General features: G+C 41.1%; 2 long non-coding RNA genes across 2 annotated transcripts; one reads left to right on the top strand and one right to left on the bottom strand.

Moving 5' to 3' along the window:
- Window positions 1-4,924: 4,924 nt before the first annotated feature.
- LOC121549362 lies at window positions 4,925-10,712 on the bottom strand. The gene is made up of 3 exons (XR_005996804.2): window positions 10,469-10,712; window positions 6,224-6,288; window positions 4,925-5,053 (listed from the first exon to the last, which is right to left on the bottom strand). It is a non-coding gene; the product is annotated as an uncharacterized LOC121549362 (long non-coding RNA).
- Window positions 10,713-10,861: 149 nt separating this feature from the next.
- LOC121549328 lies at window positions 10,862-11,914 on the top strand. The gene is made up of 3 exons (XR_005996792.1): window positions 10,862-11,054; window positions 11,165-11,272; window positions 11,375-11,914. It is a non-coding gene; the product is annotated as an uncharacterized LOC121549328 (long non-coding RNA).
- Window positions 11,915-12,514: the final 600 nt, after the last annotated feature.

The raw sequence follows: 12,514 nt of genomic DNA, 5'->3' as shown, positions 1-12,514 counted from the left end.
TACACTACCGGTCAAAAGCTTTAGAACACCTACTCATTCAAGGGTTTCTCTTATTTTTTTAAAACTATTTTCTACATTGTAGAATAATAGTGAAGATATCAAAACAATGAAATAACACATATGGAATCATGTAGTAACCAAAAAAGTGTTAAACAAATCAAAATATATTTTATATTTGAGATTCTTCAAATAGCCACCATTTGCCTTGACAAAGGGGGGGTATGCAGAAGACAGCCCTATTTGGTAAAAGACCAAGTCCATATTATGGCAAGAACAGCTCAAATAAGCAAAGAGAAATGACAGTCCATCATTACTTTAAGACATGAAGGTCAGTCAATCCAGAACATTTCAAGAACTTTGAAAGTTTCTTCAAGTGCAGTCGCAAAAAGCATCAAGCACTATGGTGAAACTGTCTCTCATGAGGACCGCCACAGGAATGGAAAACCCAGAGTTACCTCTGCTGCAGAGGATAAGTTCATTCGAGTTGCCAGCCTCAGAAATTGCAGCCCAAATAAATGCTTCACAGAGTTCAAGTAACAGACACATCTCAACATCAACTGTTCAGAGGAGACTGTGTGAATCAGGCCTTCATTGTCTAATTGCTGCAAAGAAACCACTACTAAAGGACACCAATAAGAAGACTTGCTTGGGCCAAGAAACATGAGCAATGGACATTAGACTGGTGGAAATGTGTCCAAATTTGAGATTTTTGGTTCCAACCGCTGTGTCTTTGTGAGACGCGGTGTGGGTGAACGGATGATCTCTGCATGTGTATTTCCCACTGTAAAGCATGGAGGAGGAGGTGTTATGGTGTGGGGGTGCTTTGCTGGTGACACTGTCTGTGATTGATTTAGAATTCAAGGCAAGTGGGACTATCATTTGTTTTTCAACAGGACAATGACCCAACACACCTCCAGGCTGTGTAAGGCCTATTTTACCAAGAAGGAGAGTGATGGAGTGCTGCATCAGATGACCTGGCCTCCACAATCCCCCGACCTCAACCAAATTGAGATGGTTTGGGATGAGTCAGACTGCAGAGTGAAGGAGAAGCAGCCAACAAGTGCTCAGCATATGTGGGAACTCCTTCAAGACTGTTGGAAAAGCATTACAGGTGAAGCTGGTTGAGAGAATGCCAAGAGTGTGCAAAGCTGTCATCAAGGCAAAGGCTGGCAATTTGAAGAATCTCAAATATAAAATATATTTATATTTGTTTAACACCTTTTTGGTTACTACATGATTCCATATGTGTTATTTCATAGTTGTGATGTCTTCACTATTATTCTACAATGTAGAAAATATTAAAAATAAAGAAAAACCCTTGAATGAATAGGTGTTCTAAAACTTTTGACCGGTAGTGTATAATCTACCTCCTCCATCTCCTGTAGTTTGAAGAAACTAATTTGAATGGAATAATATCCTAAAAATGCTCAACTATCACTATTCACTCTCAATCTCTATCCAATATGTCACCAACACACCAAGCTTCTCAACACATAGAACCCCCATAATGGTCTGTGGCACAACCCCATTACACCACACTCGGTTCGTTCTCTGATCCTAATCCTATGATTGGATGGACAAAATGTCAGTTCATATTGCAAAAGCTTTGATTGGTTGGAGGACGTCCCCCGGAAGTGGTCATAATTACCATGTAGGTCTATGGAAGGGGGTAAGGCCTACGAGCCTCGTAGGTTTTTGTATTGAAGTCAATGTAGCCAGAGGAAGACGGGAAATGGCTGTCTTCTGGATACACCATGGTGCTAGCCTAGAGTGTGTTGTTGAGACTACTGTAGACCTTCACTGCAAAACAGTGTGTTTTAATCAGGTACTTGGTGACGTGAATATATTTAGTATAGTTTTATCTGAAAAGGATAACTTTTTTAATGTTTCATTATTTTACATTTTTCTGAAATTCACTGAGTAGGATGGTCCTCCCCTTCATCCTCTCAGGAGCCTCCACTAATGTGGATACAAGGAATTTAAAATCATGGAGGACAACACAAAAAAGTTTTAAAACGTATTTCCATTGTGGTCCTTTATGTTCTGGAGAAGGGTGATAAACATTTGATGTGTCGTAAAAACATATACAATTAACTGTAGGCCTAATAAAAAAAAATCTAAGTTAACAATATAACTTATTAAACAACTCACACCACTGTAATTCCAATGTCTCCATGACCAATGTCTCCTTCAGTTTTCTACAACTCATAGAATTATGGCCCCTTTCTCAGCAGGGAAGTCCTTACAGCATTACAAGTCTGTGTGTCAACTGCGATTAGGAACGTGGTTTTGACCGATGCGTGCACTTATTGCACCCATTTCCCTTTCACTCAGTCAGACTGCACAAACTGTACAAACCGCACACATGCCTTCTGTACACTAGGTCAGATTTGCCTGGCCTGCCTCTGATTCTCCCACGTCTCCCCCTCTCTCACCCTCTCTCTGTATCTCCCTCTCCTCCCCTCTCTGGTCGAAGACTTCCTCCTCCCTTCTCCCCTCGCCTCACCCAATGTCTCCCACTCTACCCTCTTGTCTTGTCTACTGCTTCCTCTCCTCCTTATCCCCCTTCTCCCCTCCTCTCCCCAGTTTCCCATAATATGCCTTTCCCGCCTTCCCTCCTTCATTCCTTCCCTTCTCACTCTCTCTCTCTCCCTCCACAAAGTGGGCAGAGTCTGGGCAGAACTAATGGCTCAATGGAGACCAGGCAATGTCTGAATCATCATGGTGTCAATATATCGACTCCACAAGTGATTCTCCTGTTCACTTGTCCTCAGTTCAGTACAGTACAATGTGCAAGCAGCCACACTCAACCTGATGCAATGACAGATGCGCGTGCAGGGGCCCAATGTGGACTAGACTGACAATAGAACAATGCTTTTATTCTGCTTGGCTGTGTCCACAGTCCTCTACTGCTTAGCCCCATTTATCTCTTTCTCTTGCTCTCCCTTGCTCCATCCCTCTCTTTGTCTCTCTCAATCTCGCTCTCTCTCTTGTTATCTCTCTCTCACCCCTTTCTCCCTCTCTCTCCCGCTCTCTCTCTTGCTCTCTCTCTCTCTCTCTAGGAGGGTCAGTGTGTTACTTTGTCTAATCATTGGAGGAGTGAAAAGGCCTGATAGTTTTATAATGTGCTACTTGTAGTCCTCCTTTTCAGGAGGGAGGGAGGACAAAAGTGCATGTGGGATTGACATACATTCAATGGCAGTTAACTGTAAGCAATGAGTTATTCATAACTTAGATGGTTGCCTTTGTGTGCTGGTTGAATACAGGCTGGGGGCAATTGTACCATCCCATACGGAAAAGTAATATATGGTAATATACTGTACCAGACAAAAGTTTGTACACACCTATTCATTCAAGGGTTTTTCTTTATTTTTTACTATTTTCTACCTTGTAGAATAATAGTGAAGACATCAAAACTATGAAATAACACATATGGAATTATTTAGTAACCATAAAAGTGTTAAACAAATCAAAATATATTTTAGAATTTAGATTCTTCAAAGTAGCCACCCTTTGCCTTGATGACAGCTTTGCACACTCTTGGCATTCTCTCAAACAGCTTCACCTGGAATGGGTTATATTATTATATATTTATTATTACCTGGAATGCTTTTCCAACAGTCTTGAAGGAGTTCCCACATATGCTGAGCACTTGTTGGCTTCTTTTCCTTCACTCTGAGGTCCAACTCATCCCAAACCATCTCAATTGGTTAGAGGTCTGGTGATTTTGGAGGCCAGGTCATCTGATGCTGCACTCCATCACTCTCCTTGGTACAATAGCCCTGACACAGCCTGGAGGTGTGTTGGGTCATTGTCCTGTTGAAAAACAAATGATAGTCCCACTAAGCCCAAACTAGATAGGATGGTGTATCGCTGCAGAATGTTGTGGTAGCCATGCTGGTTAAGTGTGCCTTGAATTCTAAATGAATCACCGACAGTGTCACCAGCAAAGCACCATCACACCTCCTCCTCCATGCTTCACGGTGGGAACTACACATGCAGAGCTCATCCTTTCACCTACACAGCGTCTCACAAAGACACAGCGGTTGGAACCAAAAATCTCCAATTTGGACTCCAGACCAAAGGACACATTTCCACTGGTGTAATGTCCATTGCTCGTGTTTCTTGGCCCAAGCAAGTCTCTTCTTCTTATTGGTGTCCTTTAGTAGTGGTTTCTTTGCAGCAATTCGACCATGAAGGCCTGTTTCACGCAGTCTCCTCTGAACATTTGCTGTTGAGATGTGTCTGTTACTTGAACTCTGTGAAGTATTTATTTGGGTTGCAATTTCTGAGGCTGGTAACTCTAATGAACTTATCCTCTGCAGCAGAGGTAACGCTGGATCTTCCTTTCCTGTGCGGGTCCTCATGAGAGCCAGTTTCATCGTAGCGCTTGATGGTCTCTTTGCTAATTTGAGCTGTTCTTGCCATAATATGGACTTGGTCTTTTACCAAATAGGGCTATCTTTTGTATACCACCCCTACCTTGTCACACCACAATTGATTGGCTCAAACACATTAAGAAGGAAAGACATTCCACAAATGAACTTTTAACAAGAAACACCTGTTTATTGAAATGCATTCCAGGTGACTACCTCATGAAGCTGGTTGAGAGAATGCCAAGAGTGTGCAAAGCTGTCATCAAGGCAAAGGGTGGTTACTTTGAAGAAACTCAAATATAAAATATATTTTGATTTTGTTTAATACTTTTTTGGTTACTACATGATTCCATATGATGTCTTCACTACTATTCTACAATGTAGAAAATAGTAAAAATTAAGAAAAACCCTTGAATGAGTAGGTGTTCTAAAAATTTTGACCAGTAGTGTATGTGTGACACATAGTATTCAAATGTTGTTAACATATATGTTACTGGAGAATTATTTCAGTGATACTTGTAGTCATGGTAATAAAACAGATCAAACAACACAAAAACATTTATTTAATCCTATTCATTTTCTTTTTCTCTCATCGCTTCTCAATTCAGTCATTTTACTGTTTTAAGCCGTTTTCACTTGTCCCTTTGTTGCACCCGGGAAGCGCTTCATGACAGCATCTGTGGAGGGAAAGCAACAAATATAAGATAAAAAGCACATAGTACAGTCAGGGGTTGGGTTTGGGGTCATGAATAAAACTAATAAAAAAGGAAAAACCTTTATGTAAAAATCTGATTCAGTTTAATAAGAAATCCTTGACCATTAATGCCCTATTTGCAATTATTGATTTGTAAATTCAATTAAGGGATAGTTCACGTTTTTACACCTTATAGTCAGTCAGATGGTTCCTTACACTGAAAGTAGTCCATGGGCCAGGAGAAACTGTAATCCATGATTCAGAGTTGATTAAATAGCCACTATTAACTTGACAGGATTTGGCCACAAACATTTGACTAATTGCCCCCATCACCCCCATAGTTTTTGTTATCCATCTGACTATAAGGTGTAAAAAAGTGAACTATCCCTTTAACATCTTAAATTAATTTAATTGAAATTGACCCCAACCCTATTATGGTGTATTATTTTTTTATGGGATACTGCGAGATTTCGAGATTCAGGTTGTTTTTCTACTTAACCAGAGTTCGATGAACTCATGAATACCATTTTTGTCTCTGCGTGCAGTTGGGAGATTATTGAAGTTAGCTTAGCACAATTGCTGGAAGTCTCCCGGTATAGTAGCCAGCAGATCGCAACATTGTATCTGTCTCAATGGCACTGCCCATGTACTCACGGACGCCATAATGACACAGATACAACATTGCGATCTCTATACGACAACGGGACAGAGAATGAGGAAGTGGATAGAATGTCGTTTCTTATGGCTATCAGTAAAATGTATGAATTGATAAAATATTGATTACTATGTATAGCTTTGTAAGACTATAAATGACCAACCATCCAGCTTTGGAGCAGTTAGGTTTATTTCCCTGTTTTTGAGAGGAGCTAGCTACTGTGGGAGACTTCCAGTAATTGCGCTAAGCTAACTTCAATAATCTACAAACTGCACGCAGAGACATAAAAATGGTTTCCATGAGTTCCTCTGACTCTGGGTAAAAATCTCGAAATCCCGTAGTATCCCTTAAGCCATGTCAGTGTCTGGAATAAGATTCACCAAGTCATATTCTTTAAAAATATATAATAATAATAATAATATGCCATTTAGCATATCATTACGATACCCGCAGACTGTCAAATGCTCATTTGCAATCGATGAACAAAAACCTACTCACCAATTTTTGCGGTCACTTTTTCAGGATCCAATCTGTCTTTTCTTCTTCCATTTTAGCTTTGCCACCTACAATTGTTCAAATTAAATAAGTTCGATGTGTCAATTAATTATCCAAAGTCATAATGACACAGACAGATATTTAAATTTGAGTTAGGTATGAAGATGACTATGGCTTAGCAGTACAACGCTACAAATAATACATAAATACAGTGCATTCGGAAAGTAGTCAGACCCCTTCTCTTTTTCCACATTTTGTTACGTTACAGCCTTATTCTAAAATTGATTAAATAAAATATTTTCCTCATCAATCTACACACAATACCCCATAATGACAAAGCAAAAACAAGCAGACCCTTTGCTATGAGACTCGAAATTGAGCTCAGGTGCTTCCTGTTTCCATTGATCATCCTTGAGATGTTTCTACAACTTGATTGGAGTCCACCTGTGGTAAATTCAATTGATTGGTCATGATTTGGAAAGGCACACACCTGTCTATATAAGGTCCCACAGTTGACAGTGCATGTCAGAGCAAAAACCATGCCATGAGGTCAAAGGAATTGTCCGTAGAGCACCGAGACAGGATTGTGTCGAGGCACAGATCTGGGGAAGGGTACCAAAACATTTCTGCACCATTGAAGGTCCCCAAGAACACAGTGGCCTCCATCATTCTTAAATGGAAGAAGTTTGGAACCACCAAGACTCTTCCTAGAGCTGGCCGCCCGGCCAAACTGAGCAATCGGGGGTGAAGGGCCTTGGTCAGGGAGGTGACCAAGAACCCGATGGTCACTCTGACAAAGCTGCAGAGTTCCTCTGTGGAGATGGGAGAACCTTCCAGAAGGACAACCATCTCTGCAGCACTCCACCAATCAGGCCTTTATGGAGAGTGGCCAGACGGAAGCCACTCCTCAGTAAAAGGCACGACAGCCTGCTTGGAGTTTGCCAAAAGGCACTTAAAGGACAAGATTCTCAGGTCTGATGAAACCAAGATTGAACTCTTTCTAAAAATCTGTTTTTGCTTTGTCATTATGGGGTATTGTGTGTAGAATGATGAGGGATACATTTTTTTTTTACATCCATTTTAGAATAAGGCTATAACGTCACAAAATGTGGAAAAAGTCAAGGGGTCTGTATACTTTCCGAATTTTTAAAAACATTTTAGTCATTTAGCAGACGCTCTTATCCAGAGCGACTTACAGTTTAGTGAGTGCATACATCTTTCATACTGGCCCCCCGTGGGAATCAAACCCACAACCCTGGCGTTGCAAGCACCATGCTCTACCAACTGACCTACAGGAGGCCTAAATGCAATGTATAGCGATTGTTCCATAGAATTAGAATGAGTAGAATGGACGTTTCCATCCAAAACAGTGTTGGTTTAAGTGAACAGCATGTAGCCTCTTTTCGCAGGTGATGTATCGCCGACAACACCTGTTATCCTTGTATGTGAAATCTGAGTTGGAGACCCCCCAAGAATGATCCAATATGATTAGATCTTCTTCAAATTTGGAGAAAAAATTGTATTGAGCCTAAGGAAGCTACTCCCTCACCCCCAAGGCCGAGCCCATCCTAGCCATGATCTAGACAAAAAAACTGAGCTGCTCTTCTTCCCGGGGAAGGCCTGCCCACTCAAAGACCTCCAGACATTCTTTGAGACAGTAACGTTCGAGCCTGGGTGAATTTCGATCTGCAGAACATAAATGATTCACTCAGATGCTGTAAAAAACTAGAAAGTACTGTTAGGACAGTAACATAATACAGCCTTTGTATTTAAAAAAAAGTCATACTAGCTAATACATTGACTTGTATTTAAAAATATACATTCTCAGTATTTATCTTAACCTCAGATGATATAAAAATCAACAATCATGTACTGTTTCAATAAAAAGGAATACACATGAGGAAGTCTGTGTTAACCTTTAAATAGCTAAATTATCATAAACCAGTACAGCAGGGTTCTTCAATTCTGGTCCTGGAGGGCCGAAACACTTCTGTTTTTTATTTCTACCTGGTAGTTAATTGCACTCACCTGGTGTCCCAGGTCTGAATTAGCCCCTGATTAGAAGGAGAGGATGAAAAACAGAGGTGTTTCGGCCCTCCAGGACCGGAATTGAAGAACCCTGCAGTACAGCCATCGCAATTGAGTACCACAGTATGAGTCATAATACCCATAAAACCTAGCAGTAAAACCCGGAAATGGTTCCAATAGTTTTTTTCACCATACATTTTTCCGTTGGGGATTTTAGAACTACTTCATATAAGGTCTGTGTTTTGTGTAGGCTTACCCTGGCGTGACATTTTGATAACCGCGCAAATCTCTCTCGGACAAGATAACTTTTATCAATTTATTTGAATGTAATTACCCCCCAAAAATGAAATGCTAATTAGCCGCTAATGTGGCTAACATACAGAACTGCACATTCTGTTGCAAGCTTTGAAGTCATCCCCCAAGGCACATTTCTTCATGCAAACTCTCATCGATAAATAAGCAAGTAACCTAGCAAGTAAATATTATAGCCTTTTTAGTTCCTTGTATAAATAATTGATATTGTGTATTTCTCGTGTGTATTCTTGTTTAGCATTTTTAAAATTACCTAGCTAGCTACCGTAGCATTTTTTATTACTATAATTGTTTTAATTACCCTCTGACCTTTAGTAGCGAACTAGCTAACCTTAGGTCTCTCTGTCGATCAGAACCAAGGATGGTTCTGTTCTATGTACCGGATTGTAACCGATGACGTGCATTTTATCGTTTTCCAACCTTTGTAATCGAGAGGCGTTGCTGGAGCCCTGTTTACTAGCTGCTAGCATGCTATTTTGGTTAGGTCAAAGATCTGTGGTTAGCTAGATGCTTATGAAAATTAGCAAGATAACCACCAACTGTAATTATGTGTACAACCAGTGGTGGAAAAAGTACCTAGTTGTCATACTACTAAATAAAGATACCTTAATAGAAAATGACTCAAGTAAAAGTGAAAGTCACCCAGTAAAATACTACTTGAGTAAAAGTCTAAAAGTATTTGGTCTTAAATATACTTAAGTATCAAAAGTAAATAGAATTGCTCAAATATACTTAAGTACCAAAAGTAAAAGTACAATTATAAATCATTTCAAATTCCTTATTAAGCTAACCAGATGGAACGATTTTCTTGTTTTTTAAATTTACAGATAGCCAGGGGCACACTCCAGCATTTGTGTTTAGTGAATCTGCCAGATCAGATGCAGTAGGGATGACCATGGATGTTCTCTTGATAAGTTCGTGAATTTGACAATTGTTCTGTACTGCTAAGCATTCAAAATGTAATGAGTACTTTTGGGTGTCAGGGAAAATGTATGGAGTAAAAAGTCCATAATTTTCTTTAGGAATGTAGTGGAGTAAAAGTAAAAGTTGTCCAAAATATAAATAGTAAAGTAAAGTACAGATACCCCCAAAAAACGACTTAAGTAGTACTTTAAAGTATTTTTACCGAAGTACTTCACACCACTGTGTACAATAATATAATAATATAATATAATAATACAACGCATGTTACCTTCCTTACAAGTAAAAAGAAAACCATTATAGGCTAGCATAATGACTGTTGTGACCTTTAGTGAGCTAGCCAGCTAGTTAACGTTAGCTCGCGGTTTGTGTAGTCATACTTTTTCACGTGTTGACATTCTAGCTAGTGTTAGCCCACCATGGAAGGGATATTTAGGTTAGGTTAAGGTTAAGGTTAGTTAATTAACGTTAACTCACCGTTCATGTAGAGAGACTTGCTAGCTAACGTTAGGCCGGCACCATGGCAAGGATTGTTGGTTAGTTAGCATGTCACCACTTATAAAAAGTCTGACTACACGAACGGTGAGCTAATGTTAACTAGCTAGTTAAATATTGCCTGGTGGGCTAGCTAGTTAGGCACCTTGGTTGGCTAGTTAGCTACCTTAGCTATAGTTGGCTAGCTAGCTCACAAAGGACTTGTGGGCTCAATGTTTTCCCCATACAAAACACAGAAACGGTTTTGATCCACGAGTGCATCTGTACATGACTAATCAAATGACCTGTGAAGTCAGTTAGAAATGTCAGCATGGATGGAAATTAAGCTAGCCCGAGGCTAGTACTTTTCAGACTGGGCTAGTAGACAATGTGCCAAACTAGCCTGACAGCAGTGAAATGGCTAGTAGAAAATGTGCCAAACTAGCCTGACACAGCAGTGAAATATTGCCTTTACAAAAATTGCATGCCACAGATTTAGGACCTGAATGTTACCCAGGCTAGTGGAAATCGTGGTCTGCTGGCAAGTGCCCAAAATCCTTATGTTCCATCCTTGCATGTCAGTCCCTTTCAGACGATTCCCCTACCACTGTTTGTCCTCCTCAGTGACCTCACGGCTGAGGGTTTTAACTTTCCTCTTGAGAATTAGAATCATAAGTACAGCCGTATTGCGATGAGCTATACTTCCCCTCTTTGGGCAAATAGTACCCTAGACTGTCTCACATAGTGGGATTTTAGATGTGCAGATAGACCAAAGCCCAGTCTAGTTTACCGTTACTATAGTCAAGTCTGTGGGTTATGGTATTTAAATATAAATGTTACAATTTTAGTAATTAACCTAGCTAGCTAGTAAAATGTACTTATTTTTTTGTCTTTCAGATGGGCGGACCGTAAACCCAGTGACAACACTCAGGTCTGCAGCTGCCATTTTCTGTTGGGAAAGAGAAATGGCCCTGCATTTACCAGAAAAGGTAGCTCATCCACCATGGCAGAAGAGGAAGATCCAGAATGTTGATTGGGAAACAAGAACAATGAGACATGAAGATTGGGTGTTGAGGGACCACTTGTCACATTATACAAGGTGGGTTTGTGTTAAGATAAACAATGCATTTTCTGTACAGGTAAAGATGGTGATACAGCATTGAAAAAGGTCTACCACTGACCAAATGTCTCTGTTTTCCATTCCAACAGGAGTGCATCCTTCAGACTATCCGGTGCATGAACATCCTGTGCCAGTGTGATCCGAGCGCGAGCGTCAAGTTGTGGAGACTACAGCACATCGAGCCTGTGGACGGACAGGTCAGTAACTCAACAAATACTGTATGATACAATATTGTGTAAAACATTGAATTTGTAGATGCATAGACATTGACTTTATGTCTCCTTTTCCCCATGTTTTAGACATGAGGCGTGACATGTGGAACATCAGCTCACCCCACGAGAAGCAGTGCATGATCAACGCCACCCTCAGCAAGGATATCCGCTGGATGTGAAGTACTCTCTCACTCTTGGGGTAAGACATAATTTAAACATCACAGATATAAATTCCCACAGTGCCCATGATAAAATGCAATGTGAATTGTGTTGTACTACTGAATGAAACTGAGGAGATGAACTCAGACCAGCCTTTGTGATTGAACTTGTGTTAACTACTGTCATGTCCACTCCCGCTCCCCTGCTCAGGCACTCGACGTCACCGGTCTACTAACCACCGGTCCTGGCAACCCATCTTTACGCACACCTGGCAACCATCATTACGCACACCTGCGTCTCATTATCAGTCACACCTGGACTTCATTACTCCCTTGATTACTTACCCTTTATATTGCACTCTTTTGTTATCAGTCATCAGGTAGTATTGTTTATGTTTCTATGTCAGACGCAATTATTGTTTTGTATTGCTCCGTGTTCGTTATTATTAAACTCACTAACTGCACCTGTTTCCTGACTCCCTGCATCTACGTTACAGAATACTACCTCAACAAATGGAAGCAGCAGTTAACCAAGATATCTCCCAGATTGTCAGCGAACAGGGACACCTACTTCGTCAACACCATGACCAGCTGACTCATTTGGGGACGGCTATGGATGAGGTCCTCCGCGTTCTTCAATGAGTCAACATTTCTCAAGGGGCGTCATCTCCAAACAGTGGAGGATTCTCTACCACAAATCGAGCCAGCACCCCAGCCCATCCAGCAGTCCGTCCTGGTCAGCGATGCCCGAATGTCCCTCCCGGACATATATGCTGTGGCTTCCTACTCCAGTGCTCCCTCTATTTTGCCCATCAGATGGGATCCCCCACCACCGAGAGGTCCAAGGTTGCCACGGTCATTTCTCTGCTGGCTGGATGAGCGTTGGAGTGGGCCACAGCCGTACTCCAACTACGGCAGGATGGTCAGACCACGGCGGAGTACACGCTCACCTTTCGGACAGTGGCAGCATCCAGCGGATGGAATGAGCCGGCGCTTCACATCCTATTCAGAAGAGGATGGTGCGAAGAGGTCCAGACGGAGTTTGCGTGCCGAGATGACAACCTATCCT

Source organism: Coregonus clupeaformis, chromosome 33 (assembly GCF_020615455.1).
Source record: "Coregonus clupeaformis isolate EN_2021a chromosome 33, ASM2061545v1, whole genome shotgun sequence".
Lineage (NCBI taxonomy): Eukaryota > Metazoa > Chordata > Actinopteri > Salmoniformes > Salmonidae > Coregonus > Coregonus clupeaformis.
This window is presented reverse-complemented; position numbering and strand designations above follow the sequence as displayed.